The 12,709-nt window shown below is 44.3% G+C and overlaps 1 protein-coding gene across 1 annotated transcript in view; it reads left to right on the top strand.

Moving 5' to 3' along the window:
- The first annotated feature begins 266 nt into the window (after positions 1-266).
- The window catches only part of LOC126475297 (ATP-binding cassette sub-family G member 1), a 498,031-nt gene continuing 485,588 nt past the window's right edge, over positions 267-12,709 (top strand). The window contains exon 1 of the mRNA XM_050103060.1: positions 267-559. The gene's annotated coding sequence lies outside the window, so the exon portion shown is untranslated. The remainder of the gene's footprint in view (positions 560-12,709) is intronic.

Genomic DNA, 12,709 nt, shown 5'->3' with positions numbered 1-12,709 from the left:
TTGTCCCCGACCTCGACTTTTAGCCCGATGTTCATCAGAAAGAAACGCACTGCATCTGGAGCACTGCTACATACGAGCGTCTTTGTCTGTTTGATGACAGTGCCCAGAAGGCCAAAGCGAGCTGTCGGACCGTGGACGAGTGCGAAGACCCAGTGACGAATCGCCACTGGTCACGAGGAGACGAGACGCTTTCTCTGGAGAGGGGCTCGCAGTCCGGCGCAACCTTCCCCACCACGTCCCGGCGGCGGTTCGCGGCCTCCCCGGAACCGCAACGCCCGTGGGAGGTAACGCCGCGGCGGCCACTCAGCCAGCCAGCACAGTGAAGTCGGCGGCCAGACAGCCGCGTCGCGTTCCCCAGCTAGCAGCCAACGCCGCCCGCGCACACGTCCGGACGAGACAGACACCTGCCCGTGGCTCCCGGGCGCGCTTCAACACGGACGGCGAGTGTGCTCCTGTGGCTTTTCTACGTCGACCGGGCGCTTCGTGCTTTCGTAGTTCGCGTGTTGGAGGCAATTTGCGAGTCACACCACCGCCTACATCGGGCCGGCTGCGACAATCGGTAAGTGCTGCGTACCCCTCTGCGTGTCTGCATTTTATGTAATCTTTCCTGAAAGAGTTCCGTGCGATTCATGTGTGTACCTGCGGATAACACATGCCTATATAAATTAAAATCATAATTTTTTCATAATGCGGGGCCACAGTCATAATATATTTCTTTAAAGTCAGTACCGCCATTAGACTGTTGTTTATTTACAGCGTTACATTTACACTTACACAATCATTATTTCGGCTTCAAAGTGCCATTATCAAGTGTTTTTAAATGTTACAAAATGCCTAAGATGGCATACTGTCGTATTAAAATTCACTATTAGACGCATTGTCTAAGAGTCGATATTTCTGGCAGAGCCTACTGCTTTGTTTCATTACTGACAAGGGAACCTCCCCATCGCACCCCCCGCAGATTTAGTTATAAGTTGGCACAGTGGATAGACCTTGAAAAACTGAACACAGATCAATCGAGAAAACAGGAAGAAGTTGTGTGGAACTATGAAAAAATAAGCAAAATATTCAAACTGAGTAGTCCATGCGCAAGATATGTAACATCAAGGATAGCGTGAGCTCAGGAGCGCCGTGGTCCCGTGGTTAGCGTGAGCAGCTGCGGAACGAGAGGTCCTTGGTTCAATTCTCCCCTCAAGTGAAAATTTTAATTTCTTTATTTTCGCAAACTTATGATCTGTCCGTTCGTTCATTGACGTCTCTGTTCACTGTAATAAGTTTAGTGTCTGTGTTTTGCGACCGCAACGCAAAACCGTGCTATTAGTAGACGAAAGGACGTGTCTCTCCAATGGGAACCGAAAACGTTTGATCGCAAGGTCATAGGTCAACCGATTCCTCCACAGGAAAACACGTCTGATATATTCTATACGACTCTGGTGACGGCATGTGCTCCAATGACAGGAATATGTTGTCGACCCACCTAACTTGTACACTTGGCGAATGGGTAAAAAGATTCTTCTACCTTTCCCGATCTAGGTTTTCTTGTGGATGTGATAATCACTCCCAAAAAAGTGATGAAAACATAAGTGTTTGTCACATAAACTGCAACAAATGAATGCAACAGTTTCACAGTCGCACAGTTTTCCCTGTGCTCTGTCAAAACAATATGTTTTTAACGTTTTCAGATTTTTCCCTGTGTAGACCGTCAAATCCTGCGTATGTCCAAACAAATCTGAACATGTCCTGGACTTTTGGAAAGCGAAGTTGATTATGTGTGAGTGCCTGAACTGTGATAATTGTGTGAAAATAAAAAATTAAACTTTTTACTCGAGGGTAGACTTGAACCAAGGACCTCTCGTTCCGCAAGTGCTCGCGCTAACCACGGGACCACGGCGCTCTTGAGCTGACATATTACTTGATGTTGCCTATCCTGCACATGGACTACTCAGTTTTTATATTTTGCTTTTTTTTTCATAGTTCCACAGAACTTCTTCCTGTTTTCTTGATTGATCTGTGTTCAGTTTTTCAAGGCCTATCCACTGTGCCAACTTATAACTCAATCTGAGGGGGGTGCGATGGGGAGGTTCCCTTGTGAGTACACCATCTTGACTGAATGGCAGTTGGCTAAGTGTCAAATGAAAGCCAGTTGTCGAATGTAAGGAAGATCACCACCTGAGAACGGCTTGAGCGATTTTGTTATTGGTTTTTTTCGAATCAGTTGTGGAAGATTATCACTTGACAAAAGCTCGACCCAGTTGGTTGACTTTTTTTGTGTTCGTAATTGTGTATAGTAATAGCGTTTTTGGTAAGGAAAATAAAAAAAAACTTTGCGTTCAGTTTGACAGTTCTACTGTCACATATTTTCATAGCAAAAAAGTTTTACAGTTACAGATAATATATAAATGTGTATGTAATATACAAAGTGGACACGTTGTTGCCGAAGAGTTCTTGACCGATTTGCTTCAAGTTTTCGCACGATACTCTAGCATTCGGACGGACGAAGTCGGATGGGCTATATACTTTCAGCACACGTAATGTACACATATATATGTGATTTTCAAAGCTGGAAGCGTCGTTATCACAAAACTCGAAAAATTCTTGACCAATTGACTTCAATTTTTACACCATACTCTAGTGAATGTTCGGACAGACAACGGCTATTTTCTCGTTATATATATATATATATATATATATATATATATATATATATATATATATATATATATATATAGGGCGAGTCACCTAACAATACCGCTGGATATATTTCGTAAACCACATCAAATACTGACGAACCGATTCCACAGACCGAACATGAGGAGAGGGGCTTGTGTAATTGGTTAATACAAATCATAAAAAAAATGCACGGAAGTATGTTTTTTAACACAAACGTACGTTTTTTTTAAATGGAACCCCGTTAGTTTTGTTAGTACATCTGAACATATAAACAAATACGTAATCAGTGCCGTTTGTTGCATTGTAAAATGTTAATTACATCCGGAGATATTGTAACCTAAAGTTGACGCTTGAGTACCACTCCTCCGCTGTTCGATCGTGTGTATCGGAGAGCACCGAATTACGTAGGGATCCAAAGGGAACGGTGATGGACCTTAGGTACAGAAGAGACTGGAACAGCACATTACGTCCACATGCTAACACCTTTTTATTGGTGTGTCCCGACATGTCAGGCGAATAGATGTTCAATGTGGTGGCCATCATTTGCTGCACACAATTGCAATCTCTGGCGTAATGAATGTCGTACACGCCGCAGTACATCTGGTGTAATGTCACCGCAGGCTGCCACAATACGTTGTTTCATATCCTCTGGGGTTGTAGGCACATGACGGTACACATTCTCCTTTAACGTACCCCACAGAAAGAAGTCCAGAGGTGTAAGATCAGGAGAACGGGCTGGCCAATTTATGTGTCCTCCACATCGACCGTGGCCCGTGTTTGTTACAACACGCAACTAAACGTCGGAAGTTTCAAGCGTCAACTTTAGGTTACAATATCTCCGGATGTAGTTAACATTTTACAATGCAACAAACGGCACTGATTACGTATTTCTTTATATGTTCAGATGTGCTAACAAAACTAACGTGGTTCCATTTTAAAAAATGTAGGTTTGTGTTAAAAAACATACTTCCGTGCATTTTTGTTTGGTTTGTTTTAAACAATTACACTAGCTCCTCTCCTCACGTTCGGTCTGTGGAATCGATTCGTCAGTATTTGATGTGGTTTACGAAATACATCCAGCGGTAACGTTAGGTGACTCACCCTGTATATATATATATATATATATATAATTTCAAGAAAACAGTTTTCTTGAAAACTAATAGATCTTAAGATCCATTGATGAAATTGCTACTAAATAAAGATGGATGGATGCTGTAACTCTTCCTCTAACAAATCAAGTAAAAATAATACCATAACTATTGGTCATTATTTTACAATCAATTATTTGCTAGAAGAAGCGTGGTGTAACAACTTACCTCGTGCTTGGGGCAAGTTGTAACGTCTACCGGGGCAAATAGTAACGACAAACATTGTTTCATCAATGCTCCATATTCGAGAAGCATTAAACTGATATTTTTGGAGAAGTCGTTGATATATTGCAAAGAATGAATTAACGTTAGTCTTACTGAACGATGTCGCTCGACTTAAAGATAAATGTGGATTTCTGCGCATAAAATTTTGGAATCAGTCAGTACCAGCCATGTTATTTTGATTTCAAGAAGGAGGAATGTTTTTAGCATTAAGCTGCACACCGTATTGGTAAGCTAGTTTCCTTACATCTATAGGAGGTAGTCCAAAATACACTCCTGGAAATTGAAATAAGAACACCGTGAATTCATTGTCCCAGGAAGGGGAAACTTTATTGACACATTCCTGGGGTCAGATACATCACATGATCACACTGACAGAACCACAGGCACATAGACACAGGCAACAGAGCATGCACAATGTCGGCACTAGTACAGTGTATATCCACCTTTCGCAGCAATGCAGGCTGCTATTCTCCCATGGAGACGATCGTAGAGATGCTGGATGTAGTCCTGTGGAACGGCTTGCCATGCCATTTCCACCTGGCGCCTCAGTTGGACCAGCGTTCGTGCTGGACGTGCAGACCGCGTGAGACGACGCTTCATCCAGTCCCAAACATGCTCAATGGGGGACAGATCCGGAGATCTTGCTGGCCAGGGTAGTTGACTTACACCTTCTAGAGCACGTTGGGTGGCACGGGATACATGCGGACGTGCATTGTCCTGTTGGAACAGCAAGTTCCCTTGCCGGTCTAGGAATGGTAGAACGATGGGTTCGATGACGGTTTGGATGTACCGTGCACTATTCAGTGTCCCCTCGACGATCACCAGTGGTGTACGGCCAGTGTAGGAGATCGCTCCCCACACCATGATGCCGGGTGTTGGCCCTGTGTGCCTCGGTCGTATGCAGTCCTGATTGTGGCGCTCACCTGCACGGCGCCAAACACGCATACGACCATCATTGGCACCAAGGCAGAAGCGACTCTCATCGCTGAAGACGACACGTCTCCATTCGTCCCTCCATTCACGCCTGTCGCGACACCACTGGAGGCGGGCTGCACGATGTTGGGGCATGAGCGGAAGACGGCCTAACGGTGTGCGGGACCGTAGCCCAGCTTCATGGAGACGGTTGCGAATGGTTCGCCGATACCCCAGGAGCAACAGTGTCCCTAATTTGCTGGGAAGTGGCGGTGCGGTCCCCTACGGCACTGCGTAGGATCCTACGGTCTTGGCGTGCATCCGTGCGTCGCTGCGGTCCGGTCCCAGGTCGACGGGCACGTGCACCTTCCGCCGACCACTGGCGACAACATCGATGTACTGTGGAGACCTCACGCCCCACGTGTTGAGCAATTGGGCGGTACGTCCACCCGGCCTCCCGCATGCCCACTATACGCCCTCGCTCAAAGTCCGTCAACTGCACATACGGTTCACGTCCACGCTGTCGCGGCATGCTACCAGTGTTAAAGACTGCGATGGAGCTCCGTATGCCACGGCAAACTGGCTGACACTGACGGCGGCGGTGCACAAATGCTGCGCAGCTAGCGTCATTCGACGGTCAACACCGCGGTTCCTGGTGTGTCCGCTGTGCCGTGCGTGTGATCATTGCTTGTACAGCCCTCTCGCAGTGTCCGGAGCAAGTATGGTGGGTCTGACACACCGGTGTCAATGTGTTCTTTTTCCCATTTCCAGGAGTGTATATTTCGGCGCACTTCAGTAGGTAGGAAGCCATCTTACCCTCTTCTTCTGCAGTAAATACTTGTCTAGGCTTAACATAACCAACTCTTAAACATTCATTATTCTTCTTTTTCTTTGTGTATCTATAAAGAGAGACGTGGCATAATCCCAAAGTTTGACTAGCTTTCCGAATACTGCATTTTTTTTCTACATCTTCAGCTGCCGCCAACTCGTACACTTCTTGGTTTGTGTTGCCCGCTCTGACTTTCTTTTATACACCCTCATTCTAGAAGAAAGGAAAAAAAAACTAGATATCTACTTCATAATGTGGGGCATGTTACAACAAGCCCCGGGATTTTGTTACAACTAACCCCATGGTATGATTTTTAACATTTATCAAGATAACTATTTAAACAATTTAGCAAAACTGTTACACATTATCAGAGATGGATAAATTTGAATGTAAATAAGATATAGAACGTTTGCAATTAGTCTATAATAACAACGCAAACCAAAATGTTACGACAGTACAATTTTATATTACCTGGCTAAAGTGAAGCGCGTGCACACTTCCGCTCACTGCGCCGGCCGGCGGGACACTGGCTATGGCAACATGATGCGGCGCGGTTCATAGGTCAAATCGAGTAAAAGAAATACGCGAATAAAGTTTAAGATCCTAGTGAAAAGAGCGTGTTAGTACTTACCCCTGTTACAATAAGTCCATCGCTCCCCTATACCAAAAATCTTGCCAAGAACTTGATGGATTTACTTCAAATTTTTACACAATACTCTACTGAACGTTCAGATGGAAATGGACATAGAGAGGTGGAGGACGAGATGGACAGAGAGAGACAGGGATAAGGTGGTTAAACACAAAAAGATGAGAAGAGAGAGGGGATGAGAAGACTGATAGAGAGGGGAGGGGGGAGGGGGGGGAGTGCAAGGAATTTAAGATGTATATGCAATTCCCATACGTTTTTACCAATTGCGAGGCATTGCCGGGTTCGCTAATCTACATATAAATATATCTATAGCTGTATTTATAGTCCTCAAGCCACTTGTTAGTGTATGCCGGAGGGTAAATCATACGGATATTATTCGTTTTCTTACCTACTCCGCGCCCTTACAGAGCTAGAGAAACAAGCGTGTGTATGTGGCCTGACCTCTCTTGTCTTTATCTTATGATCCGTGCGCGTTATACGGTACTGAATGGTGGCAAAATTATCGTCCTACCGTATTCTGCAAATGCAGGCGCTGTAAATTTAAGCAAAAGTGTTTCGCGAGAGCTGCGTTGACTTTCTTTCAAGGATTCTCATTTACGTTTTAAGTCTACATCTATACTTCGTAAACCATCCTAATTTGTGGGGCAGAAGGCACTTTTTATACCACCGTCTACATCTATACTTCGTAAACCATCTTAATTTGTGGGGCAGAGGGCACTTTTTATACCACCATCTTCCGGAACTCCCACTTACTGTTCCATTCGCGAATAGTGCGAGTGAAGAATATTGTGGGCAATACTCCCTTTGAAATCTAATTTCTCTGATTTTCTCGTTGTGGTTGTATAACGATCATATGGATAATGTTGTGGGGAAAGCGAACCAAAGACTGCTATTTACTTACCAAATCGAACACATCCACTAAAGATACTGCCTACAATACGCTCATCCGTTCTCTTCTGGAGTACCGCTTTTAGCTATCCATACCAGACAAGGTTGACGAAGGACATCGAAAAAGTTCAAAGAAGGGCAGCTCGTTTTGTATTATCGGGAAGTCGGGAAGAGCGTGCCACGGATATCAAACGCGAATTGGGATGTCAATCATTAAAAGGAAGGTGCTTTCCGTTGCGGTAGGATCTCCCCTTGAAATTTCAGTCACCAACTATCTCGTCTGAATATGCGAAAATATTTTGATGGCTTCCATCTACATTGGAAGAAATGATCATCATAATGAAACAGGAGAGATCAGAGTTCGCACAGAAAGATTTAAGTGATTTTTTTTTTCCAGCGCACTTTTAGTGAGTGTAACGGTACAGAAATAGCTTGCAGTTGGCTCGATGAGCCCTCTGCTAGGCACTTAATCGTTAATTGCAAGAGTAATCATGTAGATGCAGATGTAGAGTTCGCGATACATATTTAATGTGGGGGCGGGGGGTTAATATGTTGCCTAAGCCTTTCTAGGACGTACTGTCTTAGAATTTCAACAGTAAAACCCCCCATGATGCACAAGACGTCTGTTGTAGTGCCTGTCACCGGAGTTTGTTGAGCATCTCTGTAACACTCTCGCGCCGAATCAACTATCCCGTGAAGAAACACGCCTCTATTCGTTTGATCTTTATATCTCCTTTCAATCCAACCCCAGAATGATGATCAATACCTATGAACCGCCAGATCAAGTGCTTTGAAAGCCACTTCTTTCGTGAATGAATTACACTTCCTAAATATTTTCCCTCTGAATGTCAGCCTAGCATCTGCATCAATACCTATGAACCGCCAGATCAAGTGCTTTGAAAACCACTTCTTTCGTGAATTAATTACACTTCCTAAATATTTTCCCTCTGAATGTCAGCCTAGCATCTGCTTGTCCTATAATTTGCTTTGTGTGACCCTTCCAATTCCGGTTACCACGGATGGTTACTCTTACGGTTTTTCGGTAGTTACTCATGCCACTGCAAGAAGGAGAACAGTGGTAGGTTCCTTCATCTGTTTAGGTGCAACACACTAAACTTGAGTTCAGGGTCAACTATCAGTCCTTGCTCGATCACCTACACTCTGCAGATCTCCCGCAAGTCGCTGGTCATCTGGCATTCCCCCCCCCCCCCCCCCCCCCGCCCCCCTACAGACAGATGTATCGTTTGCGAACAGCCTCACGGTTATGAAATGAAATAAACACGTCAGATTTGTCGTACTACATCCCTAAGTAAGAAAGATATTTTACGAAACAATCTGAGAAAATGCAGTCTATTTGTGGCTATAATAGCATACAAAAGTTTCTTGTCCATCCTGGACTACTGGTCTTGTTTTTGTAGTCCTTACATACTTCGCCTCGCTAATTTCGTAGGAATTCGGACACGCTTCATAATAGGTCCATATTAAATGTACGCTAGAGAACTTAAATGTTAATCAATGCTCTCGAGGAATCTCGTTCGACTCATTCCTCGAACTGTTATTCGCGGTACACAGTTCGTACCTCATCTAAGTACCATAAGACTACGAGAGCTTAGAATGCACACCTTTGAAAAAGTCCCTTTACTTTGGACCAGATGCGGATTAAATGAAAGAGCAAGCGGCTAATAATAGAGCAAATTACTCTCCTCAATTCAGTGTAGAGTTAAGTAGCGTGTGAAATACACTGCCTGAACCCGAACTCCACCAACAAAATTTCGAAGGTTGTCCAACGACATTTTCTTAGTATTTCGGTATAACACATCCGTGGTCTCCGGTGGCTCGTTGCAGAGTAGTGGCATTTCATTCGATTTCTCACCTCTGTTGAACTTTGTATCTGCACTACACTGAAAATATCTGCAAAATAGAGCAAATGTCGACTTTATGCGCTGTGTGTCTTGTTTGGAAACAAACTTGATCCACTAATTCACTGTACTTTCTGTTGACAGCGGTAATACCTCTTCACTCGCAACCATGCATTCAGTACGTTCAGTAAAATTGTTCAAATGTCTCTGAGCACTCTGCGACTTAACTTCTGAGGTCATCAGTCGCCTAGAACTTAGAACTAATTAAACCTAACTAACCTAAGGACATCACACACATCTATGCCCGAGGCAGGATTCGAACCTGCGACCGTAGCGGTCACGCGGTTCCAGACTGAAGACCTTTAACCGCACGGCCACACCGGCCGGCTGTTAGAGCATGTACCAGTGTATTTAGTTAGTCTCGCTCCACTGACAACCAGTAATGATACGAAGAGCTTTCTCTTGCGAAATGTAATGGCGGCATGGGACTGCAGATACATACCACACGTGTAGTCATCATTGTATAGAATTCGGTCATGGAAAGAGGATAGGGAATAAACCGTGCTAGATGAGCCACCGGTCAAGATATAAAAAAACTGGTAAGGTTCACATTCGAAGCCATACTCAAGTTTAGAGACATACAAAATATTAAATGCGTCTGTTACTTCTGAAAAAATGTTACCATAATCTTTGTTAGTTCCTCGGGTTTGTAGTCGTAAGTTTTCCTTGGTATCCGTCTCTGATCCAAACATAGTACATAGTCATGCCATTCCTTTCTATACTGCTGCATCTTTTCTACTATTCCTACCCCTTGTGTTACAATACCTTGTCTCACTGTTTCACTTATGGTCTTCTACTTCGCATCCTCCCAAACGCCTCAGAAGCCTCATTTGTGCCGCTGAAATTCTCTGCAGTTGTTTAATCGTTTAAGTCCATACTTCGGATTCGTCTGACAGACGAACATTTCTTAATCGCTCAGAAAGAAACTGATGTCAGTTATGGAGATATCCTACACGAATCGCGTGAATGTTTCATGCTTGAATTTAGCGTTTGGCTACCGTCTATCACGTTCCACTGGTTCAAAAATGTATCCCGTAACACCATCTTCACCACAACAGTACGCACGTGCGCAGGTAGCAAGCACTTTCTTAGTAAACACAGTGCAGTTCCCTTATTTACATATCATTTTCTCACTGCATAATAGCCGGAAGTGCCCTGTACGTGACCTTATTGTTCGGCAGGTTTCAATGTATCACACCGATTTCATCACAACAAGAGGACTGTACTGGACGTGCTGTCTTAACGTGACACTCCTTGCGGGAATGCAGTCAACGGTGGATCGGGAAGAACTCCTTACGATCGTACATTAAATGTATTCGCTACTGCAAATACGGACAACCATTAGCTGTAGTATTGGATGATGAAGATTGAGGTTTGTGCTGTAGAATGAAATAACGACAATGAAAATTTGTGCCGGACTTTCCGCTTATCGGTTATCGCTCGCTCATGGTTGTCCACATTCGGAACTGTGGCTACAACTGACTTATTTCATTGATAATTACTTGACCAGTTGATGCCCCCTGTCCATGATGGATCACCAGGTATTTCATAACGAACGTAGTTGCCGCAGTGCATCGTAATCAAGAGTAACACGGGCACTGCAGTATCGTTCGTTTCATCCTTAAGATCGCTCTCGGCTTCCCAAGGTCGGACTGCTCGTATAGTAATGCCGAGAAAACTACTTAATACACAAGTATCAAATTACTGATATAACTGACATACTGACTTTTCTGACTTCCTATGTTACGTTATTGGGAAATATATTTAGATCAAAGTCGGCCGGAGTGGCCGAGCGGTTCTAGGCGCTACAGTCTGGAACAGCGCGACCGCTACGATCGCAGGTTCGAATCCTGCCTCGGGCATGGTTGTGTGTGATGTCCTTAGGTTAGTTAGGTTTAAGTAGTTCTAAGTTCTAGGGGACTGATGACCTTAGCCGCTAAGTCCCATTCTGCTCAGAGCCATATCTACATCAAAAAATAAAGCAGTGTCTGCTGTTGTTATAATATGAAGAATAAAGCTCGCCATGTATGAGTCGCATTGGGTCTTTTAATTATTTTTTTTAATAACTGGGTACTAAACAATTCTTTCCTTCCCAGAAAGGGACGCAACAGCCGTATCCAAAAGAGTGTATTACAAGTTTCAACGATCAGTAATTATTAGAAACGCTAGAAATAGTAACTGCACCGCTCTCCACAGGTGTCAAGAAGTGTGATCGTCAGAGTTAATGTTGAAGCATTTGTGGTGATTATTCTTTTCACGGTTTTTGTATTGCTTGGGTGTTAATTGCACTACTATATGCACCCTTGACTCGGTTTATTAAATTTAAATCCGATGACTTTTGTCAAGTTTTCGGTCGGTAGTAGGAAAATAATTAAAAAAAATACGGACATGAAAGCTGATACTTTATTTTCGCACCTGTGCTGTAAGTCTGATTTAGAATGGTCATAACCGCCATTCAGTGCAAGTATCACTTTTACACGGCCCAGTCACTTTAATGTGACCACCGCCTATGTTCGACGTCAACGTACAGTAACCACTCAGAGACGGCACTTAGCAGTACTAGCAGTGAACAGTACATAAAGCGTTTCAGGAGGAGCTGAAAATAGTGCAGTCAGTGTCGTAAAGCGGAAAAAGGAGAGAGTTATCTGACATCCAAAAGGGCATGATCATTGGCTTCAGGACGAAGGGTGGAAGCACTTCCGAAACGGTTAAATTTTTAAATTGTTTTCGGTCGTCTTTCTGATTAAAGTACACTGCGCTTGGCAAAATTGCGCTATCCAAAACCGGCTCCGTGGTGACTGTCGAACGCCAAGGGCCATATCTGATAGCGGTGAATGACGACTGCGGAGATATGTACGGGCGAATAAACGTGCAACTGTTAAGCAAGTGACCATCCAGATGAACCAAGTGGCTACCAATAATGCCTCCTCAGCCGTTCGGTGAACACTGATGTGTATGGGCCTCCGCGGCAGGCGCCTGGTTAATGGACCCATGCTGACTGCTGTTCATTGGCGAGGAAGGCTGGAATCTGCACCCCCGTAACGCAACTGGACGCCAACTGAGTGGTAATGGTTGGCGTTTTCGGACGAATCACTTTTTATGCTCCATCCTTCCAAAACCTTATTGACTTTCTCCTTGCACGTCTGGTCCGCACAGCAAAAGTTGGTTATTCAGCCTTTTGATACGTGGGCACATTAATGTGACTTGATGGTGTAATAGACGTTATTGTAACTTGGTATGATAGATTCCTTGCTTTCACTTCTGGTTCAAAATGGATCAAATGGCTCTGAGCACTATGGGACCTAACTTCTGAGGTCATCAGTCCCCTAGAAGTTAGAACTACTTAAACCTAACTAACCAAAGGACATCACACACACACACACCCATGCCCGAGGCAGGATTCTAACCTGCGACCGTAGCGGTCGCGCGGTTCCAGACTGTAGCGGCTAGAACCGCTCGGCCACGCTGG

The sequence above is a fragment of the Schistocerca serialis genome, chromosome 4 (assembly GCF_023864345.2).
Source record: "Schistocerca serialis cubense isolate TAMUIC-IGC-003099 chromosome 4, iqSchSeri2.2, whole genome shotgun sequence".
NCBI lineage: Eukaryota > Metazoa > Arthropoda > Insecta > Orthoptera > Acrididae > Schistocerca > Schistocerca serialis.
The sequence above is the reverse complement of the archived record's forward strand: the minus strand, read 5'-3'. Positions and strand labels throughout refer to the sequence as shown.